This window comes from Mytilus californianus, unplaced genomic scaffold, assembly GCF_021869535.1.
Source record: "Mytilus californianus isolate M0D057914Y unplaced genomic scaffold, xbMytCali1.0.p SCAF_5, whole genome shotgun sequence".
Classification (NCBI taxonomy): domain Eukaryota; kingdom Metazoa; phylum Mollusca; class Bivalvia; order Mytilida; family Mytilidae; genus Mytilus; species Mytilus californianus.
The window spans coordinates 27,549,297-27,577,078 of NW_026262701.1; the positions used below are offsets into that span (position 1 = coordinate 27,549,297).

General features: G+C 33.4%; 1 protein-coding gene and 1 long non-coding RNA gene across 3 annotated transcripts in view; one reads left to right on the plus strand and one right to left on the minus strand.

Annotated features, from left to right (window-relative positions):
• The window catches only part of LOC127702722 (uncharacterized), a 167,898-nt gene that overhangs the window by 8,649 nt on the left and 131,467 nt on the right, over window positions 1-27,782 (plus strand). The window lies entirely within an intron of this gene.
• LOC127702725 (uncharacterized) overlaps window positions 13,128-27,782 on the minus strand; it is a 33,415-nt gene continuing 18,760 nt past the window's right edge. The window contains exons 1-3 of one of the 2 annotated variants that reach the window (XR_007982554.1): window positions 17,624-17,882; window positions 15,701-15,787; window positions 13,128-14,353 (exon numbers count right to left, since the gene is read on the minus strand). This is a non-coding gene — a long non-coding RNA (uncharacterized LOC127702725). Of the gene's footprint in view, window positions 14,354-15,700; window positions 15,788-17,623; window positions 17,883-27,782 lie in introns of those variants that run through there. The other variant, XR_007982552.1, reaches the window with a different exon arrangement.

Sequence of the window (27,782 nt, forward strand, 5' to 3'; positions counted from 1 at the left end):
TTTTTGTTTGACATGTTAGTTCCCTTCCAACCGTCAATGAAGTTTCTAGACCAGCCCCTGATTATCATCAACTTGTATTATACTGTTAATGATGTTGTTTACACGGATTCATTATAGATATTATAAAGTAAAATGCAGTGTAAAAAATCAAATAAGCAACTATAGTATTCAATTATAGTATACAATTATAGCATACAGTTATAGTATACAATTATAGTATAATTATAGTATACAATTATAGTATACAATTATAGTATACAATTAAAGTATACAGTTATAGTATAATTATAGTATACAATTATAGTATACAATTATAGTATACAATTATAGTATACAATTATAGTATACAGTTATAGTATAATTATAGTATACAATTATAGTATACAATTATAGTATACAATTATAGTATACAATTATAGTATACAATTATAGTATAATTATAGTATACAATTATAGTATACAATTATAGTATACAATTATAGTATATAATTATAGTATACAATTATAGTATACAATTAAAGTATACAATTATAGTATACAGTTATAGTATACAATTATAGTATACAATTATAGTATACAATTATAGTATACAATATTATAGTATACAATTAAAGTATACAATTATAGTATACAATTATAGTATACAGTTATAGTATAATTATAGTATAGAATTATAGTATACAATTAAAGTATACAATTATAGTATATGTTCATGCATAAATTTAGCAAATGTTACAAAACAGACGATTATTAAAAATAAAAGATCGTCAAATATTTGTTGACCAAGCTGAAAACAATCTTGTTTATATTAACATGATCAGCTTTTCTATTCCAAACACACGAACAAATTAACAAACGCATATTTTATTTGCCATTCACGGCGCCCACATTGAGCGAAATAATTACAATAATAATTTCAAACATAAAATAAAACATAAAATAAGAATAGATTCAACAAAGTATAACATGGCTAGTGTTGATTTACTATAGCAATTGATTCACATTCAATATTTTAGAAAATGAAGTAAATAGTTGGTAATGATAAAAACTTGTTGTTTATTTTACTCTGGACATTTCAACAGAAATCTAGATCTACTTCCAGCACACCTCTATTTATCATCATTCAATTGAAAATACAGTATTGTGTCTATATTCCACAGTATCATGTTTGTATATGCACATGGTCGTAAAGCATATACGATGTGTTTTGATTGTTTGTGTTCTTAGGGTGCTGTTTTATTGGTGTACACCTTAAACACTTATTTTTTATATTCGTTCTTTGTTGGTTTGTTGAAATCCAAGCAACGCTTGAATTTATATTTACTGACTATTCTTTATTTTCACGGCTAGAGATTTCTGCCATAAATTTCTTGAGATTAGCCCGAGTCTTATTGCATATTTGGGACTTTCTGGGTCCAGCTAATATAATAAATAAATATATGGTAATGTAAAACTACTTGGTGGACGACCAAAATAGATGCTTTGAGATTAGAATTTCTCATGGTAATCTGCATACCAAAATTTAGATAAGACTTTTGTAAAATCAAAATGTTGTTCAGTCACTGCTAATTATTGGGATTACCATCAATCCGCTAACTTATATTTGAAGCACGACTAAACTATTACTTTTTTTTTCTGCATTGCAATTCAAAATAGCTTGTGCTACTTATGACTGCAATGCTGTATCAAGTTTTAAGAAATACGTTCACAAATACTAAAGTATAGATCGGTATGCTTTCAAATCAACAGATTAAGTACTTAACTGCTGGCAAATAGTGTGCATTATTGTTTGGTTTGTACTATTTGTGGTTATCTATTATATCGTTATTTCTAACAAAATCAGTGATTACAGTGGATACAATCCATCTTGTGTACTTCAAATCAAATGAATCAGACCACTCACTGCAAATGATCCTTGTTCTGTAAATCAAATGAAACAGACAACTCACTGCAAATGATCCTTGTTCTGTAAATTAAATGAATCAGACCACTCACTGCAAATGATCCTTGTTCTGTAAATCAAATGAATCAGACCACTCACTGCAAATGATCCTTGTTCTGTAAATTAAATGAATCAGACCACTCACTGCCAATGATCCTTGTTCTGTAAATCAAATGAATCAGACCACTCACTGCACATGATCCTTGTTCTGTAAATTAAATGAATCAGACCACTCACTGCAAATGATCCTTGTTCTGTAAATCAAATGAATCAGACTACTCACTGCAAATGATCCTTGTTCTGTAAATTAAATGAATCAGACCACTCACTGCAAATGATCCTTGTTCTGTAAATCAAATGAATCAGACCACTCACTGCAAATGATCCTTGTTCTGTAAATCGAATGAATCAGACCACTCACTGCAAATGATCCTTGTTCTGTAAATTGAATGAATCAGACCACTCACTGGAAAAAATCCTTGTTCTGTAAATCAAATGAATCAGACCACTCACTGCAAATGATCCTTGTTCTGTTAATTAAATGAATCAGACCACTCACTGCAAATGATCCTTGTTCTGTAAATCAAATGAATCAGACCACTCACTGCAAATGATCCTTGTTCTGTAAATTAAATGAATCAGACCACTCACTGCCAATGATCCTTGTTCTGTAAATCAAATGAATCAGACCACTCACTGCACATGATCCTTGTTCTGTAAATTAAATGAATCAGACCACTCACTGCAAATGATCCTTGTTCTGTAAATCAAATGAATCAGACTACTCACTGCAAATGATCCTTGTTCTGTAAATTAAATGAATCAGACCACTCACTGCAAATGATCCTTGTTCTGTAAATCAAATGAATCAGACCACTCACTGCAAATGATCCTAGTTCTGTAAATCAAATGAATCAGACCACTCACTGCAAATGATCCTTGTTCTGTAAATTGAATGAATCAGACCACTCACTGCAAATGATCCTTGTTCTGTAAATTAAATGAATCAGACCACTCACTGCAAATGATCCTTGTTCTGTAAATTAAATGAATCAGACCACTCACTGGAAAAAATCCTTGTTCTGTAAATCAAATGAATCAGACCACTCACTGCAAATGATCCTTGTTCTGTAAATCAAATTAATCAGACCACTCACTGCAAATGATCCTTGTTCTGTAAATTAAATGAATCAGACCACTCACTGCCAATGATCCTTGTTCTGTAAATCAAATGAATCAGACCACTCACTGCACATGATCCTTGTTCTGTAAATTAAATGAATCAGACCACTCACTGCAAACGATCCTTGTTCTGTAAATCAAATGAATCAGACTACTCACTGCAAATGATCCTTGTTCTGTAAATTGAATGATTCAGACCACTCACTGCAAATGATTCAGACCACTCACTGCAAATGATCCTTGTTCTGTAAATCAAATGAATCAGACCACTCACTGCAAATGATCCTTGTTCTGTAAATCAAATGAATCAGACCACTCACTGCAAATGATCCTTGTTCTGTAAATTGAATGATTCAGACCACTCACTGCAAATGATCCTTGTTCTGTAAATTAAATGAATCAGACCACTCACTGCAAATGATCCTAGTTCTGTAAATCAAATGAATCAGACCACTCATTGCAAATGATCCTTGTTCTGTATATTAAATATGTGTTGTATTGTTTTGATTGATAGACCTCGTAGTTGGTTAATGTCTGTCATATTCGTTTTTCGTAAATGGTTCTGTTAAAAAAAAGTAAAATAATAAAAATACCGAACTCCAAGGGAAATTCAAAACGGAAAGTCCTTAATCAAATGGCAAAATCAAAAGCTCAAACACATCAAACAAATGGAAAAAGAGAGGCGAAAGATACCAAAGGGACATTCAAACTCATAAGTAGAAAATAAACTGACAACGCTATGGCTAAAAAAGAAAAAAATACCAACAGACAAACAATAGTACACAAAACACAACATAGAAAACTAAAGACTGAGCAAACGAACCCAACCAAAAAAAATGGGGTTGATATCATGTGCTCCGGAAGGGTACGCAGATCCTGCTCCACATGTGGCTACCGTCGTGTTGCTCAAACCCGGTAATTAGTCTAATTCGGTAGGTCACATTCGGGAAAAGGAGACGGGATTGTAGTTACGACATTAGGAACACATCCGCTATCATCTGTGAAACGGATATTCCGTAACGGTCAACCAACTCGTGATGGCGTCCGTAAAGTTTAAGAAGGAATGATTTCAACTTCACCACTTGGAACTCTTGGTTTAATAGCTTCCTTGTGAAAACAACTGTCATATTCCTGACTTGGTGCAGGCATTGCCTTATGTAGAAAATGGTGGTTTAAACCTGGTTTTATAGCTAGCTAAACCTTAAATTTGTATGACAGTCGCATAGTATTCCATTATATTAACATCGATGTGTGAGCAAAAAACCCAGACACAATAGGTAAAAATGTAAAAAATTGGAGTACAGCTAATCACTATAAAAACAAATAACTATTTCAACAAAGAAAATTTGTAGTTATCTATTATATCGTTATTTCTATAAATTAGGCCGTTAGTTTTCTCAATTGAATTGTTTCATATTTCTCATGTCGGGGCTTTTAAAGCCGACTATACGCTATGTGTTTTTCTCATTGTTGAAGGCCGTACGGTTGCTTATAATTGCTTACATCCACTTCAACTTTGGTGGAAATTTGTCTTAGTGGCAATCATACCACATCTCCTCATTTTTATACTTAACAATTTTATACGAGTTGCACTGTAAAAGCGTTACATACATTTGATTCGTGTGAGGCGTAATCAGAGCATGAACCAACCTCATTTTCATTACAGTAAGGTTTGGTCATGATTGTATATAAATTGTTCAGAAAACTGTTTTTTTTCCCTTCTTATTTGAGTAAACGAAAATATGGGATAGACCTCTAAAATAAAGCAACCCGAAGAAATAAAATAACACAGGAAAATACATCTACAGGTCAACTAACGATTTTCTAAAACCATAAAATATCCAGAACATGCGTTGGCTGACAAATACCATGAAATATCCAGAACATGCGTTGGCTGACTAATAACATGAAATATCCAGAACATGCGATGGCTGACAAATACCATGAAATATCCAAAACATGCGTTGGCTGACAAATACCATGAAATATCCAGAACATGCGTTGACTGACTAATACCATGAAATATCCAGAACATGCGATGGCTGACAAATACCATGAAATATCCAGAACATGCGTTGGCTGACTAATACCATAAAATATCCAGAACATGCGTTGGCTGACAAATACCATGAAATATCCAGAACATGCGTTGACTGACTAATACCATGAAATATCCAGAACATGCGTTGGCTGACAAATACCATGTAATATCCAGAACATGCGTTGGCTGACTAATACCATGAAATATCCAGAACATGCGTTGGCTGACAAATACCATGAAATATCCAGAACATGCGTTGACTGACTAATACCATGAAATATCCAGAACATGCGTTGGCTGACAAATACCATGAAATATCCAGAACATGCGTTGACTGACAATTACCATGAAATATCCAGAACATGCGTTGGCTGACTAATACCATAAAATATCCAGAACATGTGTTGGCTGACTAATACCATGAAATATCCAGAACATGCGTTGGCTGACTAATACCATGAAATATCCATAACATGCGATGGCTGACAAATACCATGAAATATCCAAAACATGCGTTGGCTGACAAATACCATGAAATATCCAGAACATGCGTTGGCTGACTGATACCATGAAATATCCATAACATGCGATGGCTGACAAATACCATGAAATATCCAAAACATGCGTTGGCTGACAAATACCATGAAATATCCAGAACATGCGTTGACTGACTAATACCATGAAATATCCAGAACATGCGATGGCTGACAAATACCATGAAATATCCAGAACATGCGTTGGCTGACTAATACCATAAAATATCCAGAACATGCGTTGGCTGACAAATACCATGAAATATCCAGAACATGCGTTGACTGACTAATACCATGAAATATCCAGAACATGCGTTGGCTGACAAATACCATGTAATATCCAGAACATGCGTTGGCTGACTAATACCATGAAATATCCAGAACATGCGTTGGCTGACAAATACCATGAAATATCCAGAACATGCGTTGACTGACTAATACCATGAAATATCCAGAACATGCGTTGGCTGACAAATACCATGAAATATCCAGAACATGCGTTGACTGACAATTACCATGAAATATCCAGAACATGCGTTGGCTGACTAATACCATAAAATATCAAGAACATGTGTTGGCTGACTAATACCATGAAATATCCAGAACATGCGTTGGCTGACAATTACCATGAAATATCCAGAACATGCGTTGGCTGACAAATACCATGAAATATCCAGAACATGCGTTGGCTGACTAATACCATGAAATATCCAGAACATGCCTTAACTGACTAATACCATGAAATATCCAGAACATGCGTTGGCTGACAAATACCATGAAATATCCAAAACATGCGTTGGCTGACAAATATCATAAAATATCCAGAATATGCGTTGGCTGACAAATACCATGACATATCCAGAACATGCGTTGGCTGACTAATACCATGAAATATCCAGAACATGCGTTGGCTGACTAATACCATGAAATATCCAGATTATGCGTTGGCTGACTAATACCATGAGATATCCAAAACATGCGATGGCTGAATAATACCATAAAATATCAAAAACCTGCGTTGGCTGACAAATACCATGAGATATCCAGAACATGCGTTGGGTGACTAATACCATAAAATATCCAGAACATGCATTGGCTGACTAACACCATGAAATATCCAGGACATGCGTTGGCTGACTAATACCATAAAATATCCAGAACATGCGTTGGCTAACTAAAACCATAAAATATCCAGAACTTGCATTGGCTGACAAATACCATGAGATATCCAGAACATGCAATGGCTGACAAATACCATGAAATATCCGAACATGCGTTGGCTGCATGACAAATACCATGAAATATCCAGAACATGCGTTGGCTGGCTTATACATTGAATTATCTTACCTCCTATACATTTCTAGGAATATGATTGGTTAAAAGCAACCGCGTGGAGACCTTGTATATTCCATATTGGTTAAGTAGGTGGGGCTTATTTCAATACATGGTTAGAAGTGGTGTTTATAAAACACATTTAAAGCTAAAAAGGTGTTATTGTTGGCATTTGTTTTTGTATAGACCAATGGAAGTAGGTTCTTAATACTAACGGTATTGAAGACTTGTTCACTTTGCTAGTCTAAATACCATATGTTAAGATAGTCGGTAAAATAAATTCGTTACATAGTGTGCTAGTGACCTAAAACGATATATATGGGGTCAGTTTCCATATGGGGATTCGAGTTCGCTCTCACCCCGTATGGAATTTACTGACACCATATATATCGTATTAGGTCACTGCTTCGCTCTCATCCCATATGGAATTTACTGACCCCATATATATCGTATTAGGTCACTAGCACACTATGTAACTAATAATATCCAGAACATGCGTTCGCTGACTAATGCCATAAAATATCCAGAACATGCGTTGACTGAATAATACCATAAAATATCCAGAACATGCGTTGACTGACTAATACAATTTAATATCCAGAACATGCGTTGGCTGACAATTACCATAAAATATCCAGGACATGCGTTGACTGACTAATACCATAAAATATCCAGGACATGCGTTGGATGACTAATGCCATAAAATATCCAGAACATGCGTTGGCTGACTAATACCATAAAATATCCAGAACATGCGTTGACTGACTAATACCATAAAATATCCAGGACATGCGTTGACTGACTAATACCATAAAATATCCAGGACATGCGTTGACTGACTAATACCATAAAATATCCAGAACATGCGTTGACTGACTAATACAATTTAATATCCAGAACATGCGTTGGCTGACAATTACCATAAAATATCCAGGACATGCGTTGACTGACTAATACCATAAAATATCCAGGACATGCGTTGGATGACTAATGCCATAAAATATCCAGAACATGCGTTGGCTGACTAATACCATAAAATATCCAGAACATGCGTTGACTGACTAATACCATAAAATATCCAGGACATGCGTTGACTGACTAATACCATAAAATATCCAGGACATGCGTTGACTGACTAATACCATAAAATATCCAGGACATGCGTTGACTGACTAATACCATAAAATATCCAGAACATGCGTTGGCTGACTAATGCCATAAAATATCCAGAACATGCGTTGACTGACTAATACCATAAAATATCCAGGACATGCGTTGGCTGACTAATACCATGAAATATCGAACATGCGTTGACTGACTAAAAGCATTGTCTAAACAACAATAACTTTACTATTGAGAACATTTTTGTAAATTGACTGACAGACTGGCTATGACAGTGATTCATTGGTCAATTTCATAAGATCAGATCATATCTACATGTATAAACTACCGTAAATAAATATGCAACAGCTGCCATGACGTATATAATAGTTTGTCTTTAATTCCTATCAATCAAAATTTACTTGCTATAAAATGTTCCGATAACAAGAAAACCAATAGTCATTTTAAGTTTTGGTAAAAGTGAAGTCTTCATTTCGAGCCATATATATCCCCATAAATTACATATTCGAAACATGGTAAAATAAATATATATATTGCTTTTTAATTAGGTCGTTTTCATTTTTAATCCCATTAAATTTTCACTGAAGTTCTATACCTTTTCATGCTATTGTAAATGTACAATGTATTTCGCTCTCAGATACAAATTTTTCAAAGGAATATTTCTTACAAAAGCTGATTTTCTAAAGGAACAGAATCGATCATTCCATTGAATTTATTACCGTATTACAAAATAAAGAGAAAACCACAGCTTCATTTTGTACTTTGTATAACATTGTCTTTTCTTGTGGTTGAAACAGTTCGAATACAAAAATTCATGAGGGTTTTATATACCGGAAACTTGTTAAGCTGAAGACCAGCATGCTTTCAGTTTTAAAAGTGTCTTTGTTAGACAGCATAAAATTCTGTATAAAGTCTGCATTGAGGATTGGATAAAAATGTTCCTTAGAAAAAGACATGATCCGTACAGGTTAAAACAGCTGACGTATGTACTTATAAGTTCAAGTAACTAGAAGATCACATTTGTCTGATATTTATTTTTGGCTCTTTTCAGCTTTAATAGAAATCATTAATCGACATGAAATGTAAACATGAAAAACAAACAATTACTTTTACGTCATTTGGTCTCTTGTGGAGAGTTGTCTCATTGGCAATCATGCCACATCTTCTTATTTTTAAATTAAAAACAAATGAAAGTTGAAATAAATTTGATTACTTGAAAAACAAATCTGACATCGGACAAGCCTTAACTAGAGATGCAAGCTACGTTAATATCGTGATAGCGTGTGTAAAAAACAAGCTACGTAAATATCGTGATAGCATGTGTAGAAAATAAAGAAATTACGATAGTAATAAAAAATATGAAAACAAACAATATTGAATGCACTTTAGGTTAGTTATCATAGACTGACATATTATAATAATAAGAGTGGTGGAATTGGATCCTTGCCAAACATAAGAAATTAGACTTATGGAACGAGTTTTGGGAATTTGTGAAATATTATGACCTGATATTATATCGAAATTCTTATTTTCTAAAAATATCATCAGATGTAAAATGAGACGTTTAAAAGGTACTCGTTTCCATGTAGAAATTGGTTATAGAAAATTATCCAAATCGTATGTAATGTGATATTTCACTTGCCTTGATTTTTTGATATCACTCGAGGTGTTGATAATTCTCAGTTCATAAATATAATAAATATTACTGTCGAAAGGGCAAATAGCATTTATTTCATTGACAAAAAAAAACTAATAGAAAAAAGGGACGTAACTCTAAAATCATGAACCAGCATCCTCATGATATTGCCTTATGGATTGTTTTACTGTAGATTGGCCATGGGGAATGACACTTGACTACGCTAGCACCAATATAAAAGCTGATTTTTTTTCTCCAATATGAAATATTACCTGATAACTATTTGAAATGGCGTTCTCGTCTTACGCTTGTACTTATATTTAAACTGAACCCACTGTCATGCCTGGTAAGATCAAATTACCAATTTACACAGTTTCGAAGGTATGCAATACTGTAAGTGCTATTTTATATTTAGGTTCACTAAAGTTGTATACTGAGGAACAAATTAATCTTACTCAAGTCAGGTCGAAACTTTATTTTTTTGTATTTACTTTAAAATTTGCTTAAATTAAAGATAAAAATAACTATTTTACTCCATTTAACATCTATGTTAACTGACAAATACGATTTGTAGAATGACATTTTTAGCCTCATTTGATGCAAAATATATATTGAAAAGAAGGCGTTTGAAATCTGACATTAAAGACCATTGCCACGGAAACTTTTAAAACCTCGACCCAAATTGGCAAGATCAACTTTCTTTTGATAATCGTGAATGTAGCCAGTTCATCAGTAATACACCAGTTTCACATAAGCGACTTATCAGCCCTGATCTCGAAATCATATGCGCGTTTTAGTTTAAATCCCGCGATAATTAACGATATCATACGTGACAGGGGGCTATCTAACTAGCCTGGCATCCTGACCCAATTTAATACTTCGTCAATCAGTAAGCCAGGATCCCAGGCTACTATCTAACCCGAATAATTCAGTCGGTATATTCCGCTGATCTACGATTACTTCATGAACGCAAGTAGGAGAGATCGATTACGGGGAGGGACTGAATCATTCGGGTTAGGGGCTATCAAATTTACCCTTATATTTGGCAACACAATAATAAATACCGATAATACACATCTTTCTCTCTTAAAACAGATGATACCAGTACACAGTATGTTTGTCACGGCGAACGTAGCTATTATGTATTGTACATGTACAGGGATTTTAAACGTGTAGAAAGACATGCACATTAGATTTTTGTAACAAATGATGTAGTTTTTTTTTTAATCTTTATTATACAGCTGTCATTATTTATATTGATTAATCAGCATGCGTTCATGTATACATTTACTTACTCATAACATATTGTATTTCAACACTCTAACATTTTGAGTGTCTCTAAGAACAGGTAATGCAATTATATATTCTTTAGAACATGTATTTGGTTTTATAATTAGAAAAATGTGGAAATATCCTTCCGACGTAGTACTAGTAAAATATTTGTTATGTAAAAAATATCTATTTACTTATTCTGATTAATAATGAATGAATTTACAATAAGATATCATTATCAGTAATTGAATATCCTGCTTTACCATAAAATAAGATCAAATTGCTAAATGACCCCCCTCCTGAATTATTAAAATATATCTAGTTGCATTTACCGTAATATCTCAGTGTAAATTATGTACATGTATCTTATACAGAAACAAGGTTTACATTTTTAACATCTGTATTACAAAATGCAGGAAATAATTGTGTACAAAAGTTAAATAAATTGTTCGCGCAGCAAAAAATGAAAAAGAATGCGTAGAAACTGGAACATTAAATCGTGACTGACAGTATAATGTTCCCAGTTAGCAACAGATGACGATGAATATTCAATCCGAAAAAAATGCTTCTGGCTGCCGTCAGAATATCAAATGGTGGTCCCCTTTTCAGCAACTGTATGTAGAAAAGGGTACGTTTTTATCAATTGTCACCTGGTGAGATTGTACAAGGTAAAACTAGGATTCCACATGGCTAAGGTGTTAATTGACTTCTTAATTGATCAGTGACCTAATTTATGGATATGAAGTGACCCCCGCTTATTTTTTCTATTTTATTCTTCCCGCTAAGTGAACGACCTCAGCGGGAATCCAAACATTTCTTCGTGACAATTAAAGGTACAACGTTAGGCGGCATATTAGATCGTCTGTTACTCTACAACACAACAGTAGTCCGTTTAAAAATTTCACAGTTTGGCTAATAAAGTTAGACATGCGCAGTTAAATGTGAAACTGGTGTAGTTACTTCACTATAATGATCTTGATATAGTTAATATTGAGGTATCCATTCCCTGATTAGAACCAAATGTAAATAGATCATTGCTTTTGCATTATTATAAGTAACATATAGTGTATTGATAATGTCTGAGTTAATTGATATTAAATCGTATTGATTGTAAATCTGCAGCTTAATTTGCTGAGAAAAAAATGCCGTGAGATTATTATACTGTCAAATCCAGTGTAAGACGATTGATCAAAAAGTGTTATTACAGTATTTGTAAGTCAAGACATTAGAAATATAGGTAATTTTCTGTTATCATGCCAGTCATATATACTCAGAAAATATATCGACGGCTTGTATTATTGTAGCAGATATTCAGTAGGCTAAATGTATACCTGCTTAATAACATTTAGGAATAGATCGATGGCCATTATAAATTATAATCATAGCGAATTAAAAGTGAATAAATTACCGGCAGCATATATTTGCTTATTGCCCTGTTGTCACTATCAAATTTTTTCTTAATCAAAAACTTGATCAAAGAAAAGGAGGGAGGTCAATATTTACAAAGAGAAAAATAGTACAAATGAACTTCTGATAGAATGACTTCACAACAATTTGACCGTGTATTTTTCGTGGTATCATTTGAAGGAAACAAATTAGATATCGTACAATAAACTCATCATAGAGTGAGAAGGAAGGGATAATCATCTAGATGCTAAGAAGAAGACATAGAAATGCCTTAGACACTCGCCTTCAAGATTTCTTAGTATTTTACGACCATAATTACAAATAGTTATAATTACTGAAATATTCGAAAAGATAAGCATGGGATAGTACCACAGTAACTTTACATTGGTACTCGTCAGGACAAAATGAAAAGTTTCACAAGAAATATAGAATTGCATCAGTTTATTCTAAAAGGTATGCATATCCAGCACGTTTCTTTAATAAAATGTTTTATTCTGAATTTAACACTGGACACTTTTAATTTGCAAAACACTCATTTGCAAATCCGCCGCCGCCTCTCCTTAGACCTACAATGTCGTGTATATAACCAAAATGTGCGGAATTACATAGGATTCAATAATTTCATTGCTTTTCTACTGTTATTATTATACATATTCTGTAATTTGATTTAGAAAAACATGGGATTTTCAATATCCCATGGGATACGGCAAATCCCATGGGATTGACCATTATCCCATGGGATTTTGGTTAAATCCCATAGGATTTTTTTGGGTCCCATGGGATAATTGTAGTCCCATGGGATATTTGTTGTCCCATGGGACAAAAAAAATCCCATGGGACTATAATTATCCCATGGGATTTTTAATATCCCATGGGACAAAATAAAATCCTATGGAATTCAAATTATAAATATACAGTAATGTGTATGTTACAATGAATTCTGTTTGGTAGTAAAAAGTTTATAATATATATATGACATGTATGAGTGTATTTTGGTTTTTTTCATTTTGTCACAAACATGTTTTTAATTTGTTTATATGACAATAAAGATTATTATTATTTTGGAAAGTATAATACTATTTAAAGTCAAAAAATAAAATCCTTTAACTGAAATAAAATGATGACATGTCTTAATAAAAGAAAAAAATATTGATTTGAAATCTTTGTCTTGTTTGTTTTATTATGAAAAATAGAACTGAAAAAAATATTTCATATTCTGACTGAATAAATTGACAAAGCACAGTAAATAGTTTACTCTTTTCATGAGTTAAAGTTTTCTTTGTTATAGTTCCATTTCAATACATGAATATGCAAACGATTTGAATCTTATACCTTTGTGGTGTTCATAATATTACGTTTATATTTGCAAATTTATAAAATAAACACTTTTCCTGTTAAGTTTTAGTTTTTCTTGTTTCAGCTTGCTATGTACAATTATTCAGTCCACTATATAAGAGTGAAGTAAATAAATTATTTCATCCACTAGAATATTCCTACAATTCTAAGACAAAACCTCTTTTGCAATCTGTTCTTCAAAAATCTTCCACCGTACATCTTTATTGGATGGAGCGATTTAAATGAGTGGACAAAGCAAGTTCATTTGGACAACAAAATACTAATATATTTTTTCATTCCTCCCTTCTTTCAATTGATAATTACGTTGTTGCATTTACATGATTAAGTTCTTGTGCATCTATGATCATGATGATATGACGCCTTTTTGTTTATAGTCATTATGATGAAATTTCCTCTTTCTTATGTAGGAAAAAAACACATTCCATTTCAAATTAATAAAAAAGTCACACTATGTAGAAAAATATCAACTTTAAGTTTTCTGTTCAGTATTGACTTGTTGAATGATGATCATGAAAACCAAGATGTCTGACCTACAAATACACAAAACTCAAAAATTATAAATGAAGAGAAATACAGCAATAAAATGGCTATTTTATCATGTTTATGTACATTTTGATAAAACTTTCATTTGAATATTTAAAATTGTAAGAACTCTTATTTCAGTGCTTTGTGTCTATGGTTTTCATATTAGTTGTTTTTTGTGCCTTGTTGCAGTCTTTTGAGTTAAGCCAATTGCAACAAATGTTTACAGTTTGTTCAAATGTTGTGCTGTTATTAAAACCACTGTCCCAGGTTAGGGGTGGGTTGGGTGCTCACAAAATGTTTATTTTATTAGTTGATATTTGCTTTGAATTAGCTGTCAGTAACTGTCAGTACTAATAGATCTGTATGTTGAGTCTTTTTTGTTAAAGGGAAAGAATAAATTTCCAGCCACATCCGGTCTGTGTTTTTGGTAGCTGTTTTTCTGCTTTGTTGCATTCTAATGAGTTAATAAAATTGAAAATGAAAACGGGAATGTATCAAAATAACCTGACCAAAGAGCAGAAAATAGCCCTTTTCAACTGATTTTATAGTTTTTATATTTAAATGAACTGACACTTACACCACTGTCCTTAATTAGAGGAGGATTTGGCGCCAGCAAACATGTTAAACCATGCCACATTTTGTAAGTGGCTGTCCCAAGTCAGGGGCCTGTTATTCAGTGGTTGTCAATTGTTGCTATATATCATATTTGTTTTTTATTTTTTGTTTTGTGCAAAAATCAGGCACTTAGCTTTCGCCTTTGTGGTGTTTTCCCCAAGCATGTTTAGCATGGATAGACACCATGCCCTTTTTAAATTGTTTTACATTTGTTATTTCATGCCCTTTTATAGATTACTATGCAGTATAGGGTTTGCTCATTGTTGAAGGCTGTACAGTGAACTAATTTTGTTAAATTTAATGTCATTTGATCTCTATTGGAGAAAAGTCTCATTGGCAATCATACCGCTTCTTATCTTTATATCAACCCTGCCATATTTTGCCTGTCCAAAATCAGGAGCCTGTACATAGTTCAGTGGTTGATGTTGGTTCAAGTCCGTCATATTTGTTTTTTCATAACTTGTTTTTTTTTTATAAATTAGTCTGGTATATTTGAAGTTTGAATTGATGTTTTGTTCCAAATTTTGTTTGTGGTGTCTTTTATAGATGACTATATCATGTATAGGGTATGGGTTTTCTCATTATTTACAGGTCATCATTGGCCTCTAATAAGTAATTGCATTGCTTACATCCACTTAATTGAACTCTGGTGGATAGTTTTCTTATTTATCATACCACATCTTATTTTCATAATAATCATTATTCAAGGGCAATAACTTTTATAGAAGTGGACTTACCATTTAGGCTTTGTTGACGTCTGTAAATCTATTTTTGTTGATAATTTCTTTTGTTTATAGTTTCCCTTTATCTTTAATGTCCTTGCCCTACACATAAAAGGGTAAACATTATCATTTAATGACAATAACTACTATCACATAATTAGTACTAGTAGGCAACTGACAATTTTGGATATTTTTATATCTTGTCTTGCTATTCATTTTTGCTGTTTAATATTATCAATATTCTATGAAAATGAGGTCACAGCAATATTAACCTTGGCAGACAGACATCTTGTTATTTTTATATGACACCTTGCAGTCATTCCATAAACCAACAAGTAGACATATGCTTATAATATCTGTTAAAATGAAAAAACCAAGAAAACTTAGCATTGACCAAAGAACCATAAAATGCGGTCATGGTTATATGAATCTGCCAGACAGACATGCATACCTTACAATTGTTACATCCACCAAATATAATTTACCTGTTGCTTAAAGCATATGATAAACTGACAAAACAATGCAAACTTTTCATTGACCAATGAACCATGAAAATGAGGTCAAGGTCATATAAAACATGCCAGACAGACATGTGCATCTTACAATCATTCCATTCACCAAATATAGGGGCCTTATTGCTAACAGTATCCGAAAAATAGATCAAACCACAAAAACTAAACATTGTCCAATGTACTATGAAAATAAAGTCAAGGTAAGATGAAACTTCTCAGTCAGACATATGCACCTTACAATCATTCCATACACCAAAAATAGTTGACCTATGCTAATTTGAAAATAAGGAAATAGAAAAAGTGACAAAAAAACAAACAAAAAAAATAACATTGAGCAATGAACCATAAAAATGAGGTCAAGGTTGAATAAAACATGCCAGACAAACATACATCCTTAAAAATTTTCATACACCAAATATACTTGACATGATGCATACAGTATTAGAAAAACTGGACATTTTTACCTCGGAATAGTGATGTCATGGACTAGGAAAATTAGTCTGGGGACATAAATTACTGACATCGGACTAAATATACTAGTAAATTCTGTATCCATGGACTTTTAATACTAGTTATATTTGTCTGACCAGACAATTTTCATTATTTTTACCAGGACTAATTTATCTCTTACACTAGTTCTCTGAGAGACATGTCACCTTACCTTGACACATTATTCTGACTCTGAACAAACCAGTATTTGCTCTTACACCTTAATAATACAGCGTGCTTAAGGGAGAAGCAGCAAATACCAACTTTAAAGTCTTTAGTTTTACCCGGTTGGGTTCAAAATAAACAACCTTCTGCACTTGAGGTGAAAATGCTACCACCAGACCAGGCAGTATAATATAAGGAGTTTACCCAAGATCTAAAATGGACAGTAGATTTTTTTTCAACATTCTGGACATTTCTACCCTTGTCAGATATTGTCTATCTATTTTGGCCTTTTGTAGCTTATTAAGCAGTTTGCCTTTTTAGCCCATTGTTGAAATCTGTACGGTGACCTTTATAGTTTTAACTTCTATGTCTTTAGTTTCTGTTGAAGAGCCGTCACATTGGCAATGATACCATATTTGTATATATTTTTGTCATGTAGGTGTAAGGAGACAACCTTTTGATATTCTGGTGGGATAAAAAGGGGAGACAGATTTTTTATCACCTGGCCTGGTTAGTTTTTCAGGATTCGTAAGGATAGAAAACCCGGTAAATTGTAACAAACCCCTGTGGTACGACCATATTTGCCAAAAGATTAGTCCAAATAATTATGACGTCTTGCAAGGCTATTTTTTACTTTTTTCTGGGCACGTAATAGTCAAAGTTGTGACTGAGTGCGGAAATATGAAGATAGATAGATAGAAAAAAAAATTAAAATAGCCTTGCAAGACGTCATAATTATTTGGACTACCAAAAGATGTAACCTAATTCTTACTTGTTTGGGGAAGAGGGGATTAACCGAACCACTATTCAATCTAAATCAGTGAACTGAATTATTGTCTTTTGCAGTAGTCCGAGTCGACATCTGTAACTAATCGTGCAAATTGATAGTCAACAGTATACCTTTTTTCAGAATGTCAGCTTACAACAAAGAATCACTGGTGATAGGGGAGTGTAACCGATAAATTGATCCTGAATCAGATAAGATTTTCCCAGTAACGGAGAACCCCTTTCTTTGAGTGAATATAAATAGTGACGGGGGGAAGTTATTTACGGTAAAGAGAGACTGTGCTCCTGAAGTAAGGTATTTGACATTTGTGTATTTTACTCGGGGGGGGGCACTTCCTATATACAAGATGATAGGACGTGCCGCTGGAATAGGTCACTTTTTCATGCTTGAAAATATGGGAATAGGTGCAGGGGAAAACTATCAGAAATATATGATAAGGTCGATAAAGTTCCAATTACTTGTATATGAAAAGGCCTGTCATTTTTTCACAGCAGAAAGTCTCGCCGTAAGTAAACATTACACACAGAATCTTAGCCTTAAATATTCCACTTTACCAACACACCCCACGAAACCCAATCAATATGGGAAAAGGTTACAATTTTACCCACGCAATATATGAAAAGGTATACATTTTTAAGATCTAAATTATATGAAAAGGGTGGGGTAACAGAACCCCAGCGACACCCCCTATCAATTAAATATTGAAGTGCACCTCCCCCCCCCCCCCCGCCCCCCAGAGGTATTTTACTGCTACAAGATATTTGATTTGCTAATCACGCACCCGTTGCTGAGCAGAGAACAATACTTTCAAGCCAGGGACAGTCTATACTAACAGCCAAATAGGCAGGCAAATCCTAACAGTACTGTAACTTAATGATACATGTATATCAAGTTACAGCACCTCACCCAGCACAGTTAGCACACTGGTGTATGTCAGTCTTATAATATAAAACTGCGTAGGTTCATATCGTTTGATTCAACGTTTTTTCGGATATTTTTTAGGACCGTTGTCAACATAGTCAAATCCGACCTGCCACTTTGCAACCTGACCTGCAAAAATATAATTCGACTAAAAAAAATGCCAGTCAAAATTGCTTTCTGAGACTGGGCGACTGAAAAAGTTTTAAAATGTGACCTTGTGACCCTATTTGGAATTCTCCATTCGTCGGTGTGGCTAAAAAGGGGGCATCTTTATTAAAAAAAACCAAGACCAATCATAAACTTTTTTTTCAAAACTCAGTGTCGTATTTTATTGTCTTCCCAACAATTTTTAATAAAAGCTTAAAATGTTTGTTTCACTTCCCTCTGACTTCCCTCCTGATTTTTTTTTCTCAAGAAATTATAGAATCAGTAAATGTATATATATATAAATATATGTCTATGGGCACCGTCATGCATTTAGATAAGAAATTCCAGCATGCATCATCAAATAATTCATGTGTATTTGTGACATCAACATAACTGAAACATTATATTATTTCCCAGTTATTAGGTAAATCATTTTGATTTACAATTATATATGTCTGGGACTTATGCATGTATATGTCTCACAGGCACTTGTCTCAGAAAAAAAATCCTATATACTTTAATAAAGGTATATAGGAAATAAAATTCTGAGACAAGTGCCTGTGATATATCTGTCAGTCCCAGAATAATAAATATAATTGTATCTTAATCTTTGGAAAAATCCGATTAGTCAATTGTTAAATTCTTTTACTTCATAATTATGTCAAAGTATACTTTTAAAGTTTTAAATTTTAAAGTTAAAATGAAAATTCCGTTTTGATCTGAGGAAAAACTTTTTAAACTGTAATGACATGGTCAGTCAACTGATTTGTTACATGGTTGATTACAGGTAATTAAAGCATGCAGTAATTTTCCATTACGACAGTGCGTGTACCCTGGGGTGTGTATAACGTATTAGAAATACCATAGTTATCTAGAGAACATCCTGTCTATGTGTAATACAGATTGATGACATTACACAAAATTTCTTTCGTTAAATGTAGTTAAGTATCTGTGTCCATTCCCTATTGCAACACTACAAATTTTTCGTAGAAAAAAATGTTAAAATTCAAAAAAAAAATCATTTATATATAAAATAAAGAAGAAAAAAGTAGCAAATAAACTTATGTAACTACGCATTTAGTAAACATAATTTCACTTTACATGTACAAACCCTTGAGAAAACGTGTATATAGTTGTGTTTAAAAAGGCCAATTCCCAGTGGATTTATTTCACACTAGGACCACAGGCACTTGTCTCAGAATTTTGTTTTCTATATACCTTAATATAACATTAAAAGTATATAGGAAATTTTTTTTCTGAGACAAGTGCCTGTGACTAGGACCTAAGATAACTAGAACTAAGTTCTTTGGAAAGTTTTTTGTCTGATACATGTATACCTATAGATAATGTACATAATTAAGAACAGCTTCAAATATATGCCTATAAATTAACGGTACGTCTAAAAACCACTCAGGATCTCCTGAGTGCAGACAGGACATAAAAAGTCACTCAGGACATGTATATATGTTTTACGTCTAGTAATGGACTTCTGGTTTTAGTGAGCGTTGTTTTATTTTAGAGATATTGAGTTTTTTGTAAAAAAAAAGGGGGGTTTTCGCATGTCACGCCGTATGTCAGAAACTATTTATGCTTATTGCATAAAAATTCACACACAAGACGACGGGCGTATCATGCGCTCATGGCGCATGCTGTTTATTGGTCTTATAATTTTGGTTTTGATAAAATCAAACCAACATTAAAGAAGTTATTTGGGATACGTCATGCATAACCGATGATCATATTCAATACCAATCATCATTTTGATTAGGTCGTTTGATCTTTAATAATTAGGACTGATTGGTGATAGTTATAAACACATACAAGTAAACTTTGCTAAAAAAAAAAAAAAGAAAGCGTTTCCTTGGAAAAATTATAATAATACATGAATATTGTTTTTACAAAAAAAAGTTATTTTTTTCGTTTTGTATGTAATAATTGAAGCCATTTAGAAATATAAGAAATCTTCACATAATCGGGAAATTTTCAATTCAAGTTTTTTCATTTGAAAACTTTAAAAAATATAGATCTTATTCGATGTAAAATGTGGGGTCCTTGGAGATCAAAACCCCGTTTAAATAGGGTTTGTCTACTTTCGTCTATTGCCGAACATTCTACAATCAAGGATTTGTACAAATCCTTGCTATAATATAATGAATCGCGTCTCCAATATCACCACCATTACATAAAGTACAAATACAATCTTCTCCTAAATATTTGGAATCTAACAATTTCATTAGGAAATTTTGAGTCACGATTTAGTTTCGGGATATTTTTTTCTTTGAATAAACTTAATTTTAAAAACGTTTCAGTATTTTTCTGAAACATTTTTAAAAGGAAACGGACTTGTAAACAAAATTTATTTTTGAATATTAATATTGAACAATGATTGTTAAGAAAACAATCTGCCAAAGTGGTTTGGTAATTAACTGGCTTCATGCTGTCAAAATGTCTCCTTTTTATAAGTTAATGATAAAAAAAAAAACTATTTGAAAGCGAATTAATCATTTCCTCAACTAAATACCATCTATAAATAAAGTCAATTCGTCAAGAACTTTCTCTCATATATTTAAACAATTGTAAAATAATTAATTTAAACTTTTGTACTGCGACTTTCTGTCCGTTTACCGATACTTATTCCTTGTTAAGTTTTTTCGTATCCATTTACGAATACTTATAATGTGAGAATTTTTCCGGATGCTTTTTATCCTATTTATATATCAAACAACCATGTTACCCGTAGAACGGAGTAAAGTACACATTTAGGAATTTAGTACTTAAAATTTTCAACAACAAAATTTTACACTTTCATTTACCTGGATTTTTTTCTACGCTTCGAACCGCCACCCTGTATCAAACATAGCCAACACCTCGCATGGCGTATTCACGATGTTGAGGGATTGACAATATACAGCAAGTAAGTAATTGGGTGTTGAATGCCAGTAGATCTGAATTTGTAAATTTGTAAATTGAATTTAACCTGTTTAGAACGTGTATTGTTGAATTGTTTAATAAAATTACACACACAATCTGGGCTGATATGCATAAAACCACTTTAAGTTCAAGGTATCAATGAAACTGGGTCTGCATGAAAAAATGACTTATCACATAGTACCAGAACCTATGTTTACTGTTAGATGATAAGAAAATATAGCTGTAGGCCTAGTTGAAAATCTTTACAAATTATTTATTCATTAAATTTCTATTTGACTGTCTGGGTGCTTCTTATGAGTTTTAAATGTTTGCGTTTTGTATGCTATAGTTAAGTTTTATAATATAGACTGTTGTACGTCATTTGGTCGTTTTTAAGTTTTTGCCATGGCGTTGTCAGTATGTTTTCGACTTATAAGTTTTATATAATCTGTATCTCTTGTGCTGTATGTTAAAATGTATCTACACAATTGCTGCATCTTTACACATTCATCAATACACCTAAAAATACCTATGAATAAAGCTTTCGTATATATATAAAAAATAAGGAGATGTGGTATGATTGGTAATGAAACAACTATCCGCCAGTTCAATTCAAAAACCTGATATAAGCAAATGTGACTTACTTACTTACTTTAATCAGAGAGATCTTGAATCTGAATTCAATGATACGAAGTGGGAAGGGGTAGAGGTGGATTAAGGTGAGGACATGGGGGCCCGTCCCTTTTTTGGAAAAAATTGGTTGATTATTTAGAGAATCACTGAAGCGGGCCCCTCTTTATGCATGACAGTTAGTGCCTCCTTATGACATTTTTTGGATCCGCAACTGGTGAGGACTTCATAAAAAAATATTTAGTAAGTTTTTGTTTTGTGATAAATAAAGTATTTACATTCACATAGACAGAAATAGGATAAAATAAACTACCGACAGCTTAAGTCCACATAAGAGGGTATGGATGGGGTTAACAGAATAGAGAATAACGGGCAAACAATAAAGATTAAAGAATAATGAAATGCTAAAATATGAGGAAAGAGAGTAATGATCAAAAAGTGTAAGTTTGTAGAAATATAGCTAAAAAAAATAAAGAACACAGAAAAAGAAGACCCCTCCTCCCAAGATCCTGACTTCAACTTTAACGCTGCCGGGATATTTTGAGACAAAGTGCACGTATTAGTAGTCAGCCGAAACCACTACTGAAGCGTTTTGCATCCATACGTTTTTTTTTCGGGATACTGACTGCATAGTAAATTATCAATGTACTATTTAATGTTCTCGAGAGATGACCCTATTACAGAGACATATATACACATATGTGTATATATATGTCTCAGCCCTATTACGTGTCAGTAACCTCCTCGACACGGTTCATTTTACGGCGGCTCATTTTTGTCTTAAGAATAAACATAATTGATAAGTTTCTTTCCCCTGCATTCCTCGATCGCACTTGTAAATAGCACATTGGTCTCAAGACATTGGTACGCTATACGTTACAACACTTGCCGTCAGTACTCAAAATTGGAAAAATATTAAATAAAAGGTATAGAAAATTAATGCACACACACTACTTTCAACCACAGACATGATGTTTTTCTCAATTTGCCTTAATCGTTTTTCCGCAATACAACGAGGGTGATGAAAACACGGGCACCGGCATGCTGTGAATTTGAAAGTTTCCCAAATGAGTAACTATCCCTTACTTTTCTAGTATAAAGTTTTATTAATACACATTTGATTTGAAATGGGATATCAGAGAGATATATAAACACATATATCATAGGCTGATCCAGGGGGGGGGGGGGGGGGGGAGGTTGGGGCCCGGGCCCCCCTTTCTTTGGAAAAATTTGGTTGATTATTTAGGGAATCACTAAAGCATGACTGGAGCCGGCCCTCCCTTATGAAAAGTTCTGGATCCCCTAAATGAGAAACTCAAGAAATTGTTTTCAATCAAGATAAATACATGCAGTTTATAATGGTTTTCAGTTGTTTTTTAAAGGAGATGCGGATTTAGTGGGCGGGGGGGGAGGGGGGGGACAGGAGTTCGGGGCCCCTTTTTCTTGAAAAAATTTGGTTGATTATATAGGGAATCACTGAAGCATGACAGGAGCCGGCCCCCTCTTAGGCAATCACTTATGAAAATTTCTGGATCCGCCACTGTAAAATCGTCTTCAGTTGTATTATATTAAAAATTTTATACCTGTATTCTATAGTACAAATCAAAGGAAAATAATGTAAATTATCTGGTAGTAGCAATACAATATAAATATTGAGCAAAATTTCTACAAACTTTACCATACTCTATTCAAAAATAAACATTATACATCAAGATAACAAAATAAAATTTAAAATCAGGGCGGATGGACCCAGGGCAAACAGATATTAACTTATTCAGGCTAACAAGTAATTAAGGTTGAATGTGAATCAGGGCGAATGGACCTAGATCCAAACTCCAGTAGGGTAACTCCTATAGTTCAAAAGTTCATGTTTATAAATTTCGTCAGGTCACCAGTACCTCACTAATAAAAATGAAACAACATGTTACAGACAATTTACATCTTTAATTTCAGCATAATTTTTGTTTTGGTTATGAATATCTTTCTTCTACATTTTTGGATAAATACTCATTATCCGTCAAATTCCAAGTTGAACCTTCTTCAGTAGGCCTATCCCCACCAGAGACCAAATGATGCACAAGTTAGGTATAGGTAACAATATAAATGCAACAATGAGCAAAAGCTATACCATCTAGCTAGCTATAAAAGGCTTTGAATAATATAAAATAAATCAAACAAGGAATTTAATGGTTTTGGGCAACTGTTTTGAATTTAAAAAAAAAGCTTTAACAATGTTAATTTTTGTGTGCATTAATTTTTGCTAATTTTGAATAATGGACAAAAATGTGAGATTGATTATTGTGATTTAAGAAAAATCTGCATACATAAAATTGAAAATGGAAATAGGGAATATGTCAAAGAGACAACAACCCAACCAAAGAGCAGACAACAGCGGAAGGCCACTTATGGGTCTTCAACGCGGCGAGAAAGTCACGCACCCGGAGGTAGTCTTCAGCTCATAAATATGTATTAGATATAAGAATGCAATACAGCTCTCAGTCGCATTAATAAAAACCTCACAATAAGTTCTGAAAATCAGAATAAAAAGTATTGTAAGATTCTCAAAGTGTACACATGGAGTTATGAAACTTAAATTAATCATGCTAATTAAACATGTTAAAGATTGGCATACAACTTGGAGTAGCCTTATGGCATTGTATAGTGTAATGAATTCAGGGGGTAATGGCACTACGTCTTTGATTTTAAAGTCCTCAGAATCAATCTTTAATATTAATATGCATACTCTTGTACAAAGGAATACAAGTATGCAATAGACATATGGTCTTCAAAAATAAGAGGTATCCATGCTATACATTTATGACAAGATCTTAATCAAGTATTAATTTTGGTTTGTTTAAATATTTCGGAGGTTAGTATGACGTCCTTTCTAATGATGATGTTTTCGTTTAAAGTTGGAAAAAATTATTTGTACCAACAAAAATAAACACACGAAGTTTATCCAGAATTATGTGTTTATCATTTTTTTTATGTTTAGGTTGCCAGCAAGATGAAAAGAACAATGCAGTTCAAAAGTCAAAATGTGGATAAGCTGAGATACAAGGTCCTACTTTTGCAGATTTTCATATTTTGCATGAATGAATTTGAAGTTTATATCATGGAGGACAGAGAAAGAAAAGAAACACTTCAATTTTCCTGCTTCTGAAGAGTAAATGTAAAACATCTTGTTCGGTAAGTTTTATGCTCTGTTTTGATAGTGTTTGTGCATTCATCTGTCTTTCTCTAAATTGTATTCACTTAAAGTTTTTGGTTACAGTTCACCATGAACTTCAGTTAGTAACTTGTGGTTTTACATGTATATACTCAAAATTTAGTACTTTAAAATGTTCATGTATTTTTGTCGAGCCTGCGACTTTTGTCGCAGAAAGCTCGACATAGGGATAGTGATCCGGCGGTGGCATTAGCTAACTTCCTAAAAGCTTTATATTTTAGAAGGTGGAAGACCTGGATGCTTCATACTTTGTATATATAGATGCCTCATGATGCGAATTCTGTCTGTCACATGTCCATTGTCCTTGACCTCATTTTCATGGTTCAGTGACTACTTGAAAAAAAAGTTCAAATTTTTGTAATGTTAATTTCTCTCTTATTATGAGTAATAGGATAACTATATTTGGTATGTGCGTACCTTGCAAGGTTCTCATGCTCGTCAGAGAGTTTTCACTTGACCTAGACCTCATTTCATGGATCAGTAAACAAGAACAGTCTTAGATGCATGATTTTTTTTATTAGTTGTTAGTGGTTTTGAACTAGCTGTCAGTAACTGCGAGTACTCTCAGATCTTTTTGTTGTTTGGATGTACAAGTACCCGGCCACGTCCACTTGTATTTGTAGTATTATTATCTATCTAATGAGTTAAGCCTCTTTCAACTGATTTTTATACGACCGCAAAAAAATTTTTTGGGTTCGTATAATGCTATGATGTTGTCGTCGTCGTCGTCCGAAGACACATTTGGTTTCCGGACAATAACTTTAGTTTAAGTGAATGGATCTCTATGAAATTTTACAAGAAGATTCAATACCACAAAAGGAAAGTTGTGATTAGTTTTAAGGGGTTATGGTACCAACAGTTTAGGAATTAGGGGCCAAAAAGGGGCCAAAAAGAAGCATTTTTGTAGTTTCCGGACAATAACTTGTGTGTAAGTGTATGGATCTCACTGAAATTGTACCATAAGGTTCCATATCACAAAGGGAAGGCTGGGATTGAGTTTGGGGGTAATTGCCCCAAACATGCAGGAATTAGGGGCAAAAAGGGGCCAAAAACAAGCATTTTTCTAGTTTCTAGACAATAACTTGTGTTTAAGTGTATGGATCTCTCTAAAATTGTACAAGGTTCCATACCTCAAAGGAAAGGCTTGGATTGAGTTTGGGGGTAATTACTCCAAGGAGGGGGGGATTTTTTTTCCCAATTATTTTTTCTTCAATATTTTTGAAATTTCAAATTTTTTGAAAAGTTTCAAGAAGAAATCTTCAATTGAAAGTATTGCGCAATAGATTTTTAAGATCTTTGACCACATTTATTTTGTGTCAGAAACCTATATTATGTCAAAAATTTGATCACAATCCAAATTCAGAGAGTATCAAGCTTGAATATTGTGTCCAAATTGCCCCAACTGTTCAGGGATCGACCTCTGCGGTCGTATCAGGCTGCGCTCAGCAAAGCATTTTATTATAGTTCGTTCTTATGTTGTACTGTTACACCACTGTCCCAGGTAAGGAGGAGGGTTGGGATCCCGCTAACATGTTTAACCCCGCCACATTCTGTATGTATGTGCCTGTCCCAAGTCAGGAGCCTGTTATTCAGTGGTTGTCGTTTGTTTATGTGTTACATATTTGTTTTTCGTTCATTTTTTGTACATAAATTAGGCTGTTAGTTTTCTCGTTTGAATTGTTTTACATTGTCATTTCTGGGCCTTTTATAGCTGACTGTGCGGTATGGGCTTTGCTCATTGTTGAAGGCCGTACAGTGACCTATAGTTAGTAATTTCTGTGTCATTTGGTCCTTTGTGGAGAGTTGTCTCATTGGCAATCATACCACATCTTCTTTTTTATATTTAAGGTTAAGTTTTGGTGGTCAAGTCCATATCTCAGATACTATAAGCAATAGGTCTAGTATATTCGGTGTATGGAAGGAGTGTAAGATGGACATGACCAACTGGCAGGTGTCATCTGACCTTGACCTCATTTTCATGGTTCAGTGGTTATAGTTAAGTTTTTGTGTTTTGGTCTGTTTTTCTTATACTGTATGCAATAGGTCTACTATATTTGGTGTATGGAATGATTGTAAGGTGTACATGTCTAGCTGGCAGGTGTCATCTGACCTTGACCTCATTTTAATGGTTCAGTAGTCAAAGTTAATTTTTTGAGTTTTGGTCTTTTTTTCTATTACTAAATGCAATAGGTCAACTATATTTGGTGTATGGAAATATTTTATGATGTACATGTCAGTCTCGCAGGTTTTATTTGACATTTTCACGGTTCATTGCTCAGTGTTAAGGTTTTGTGTTTTGGTCTGTTT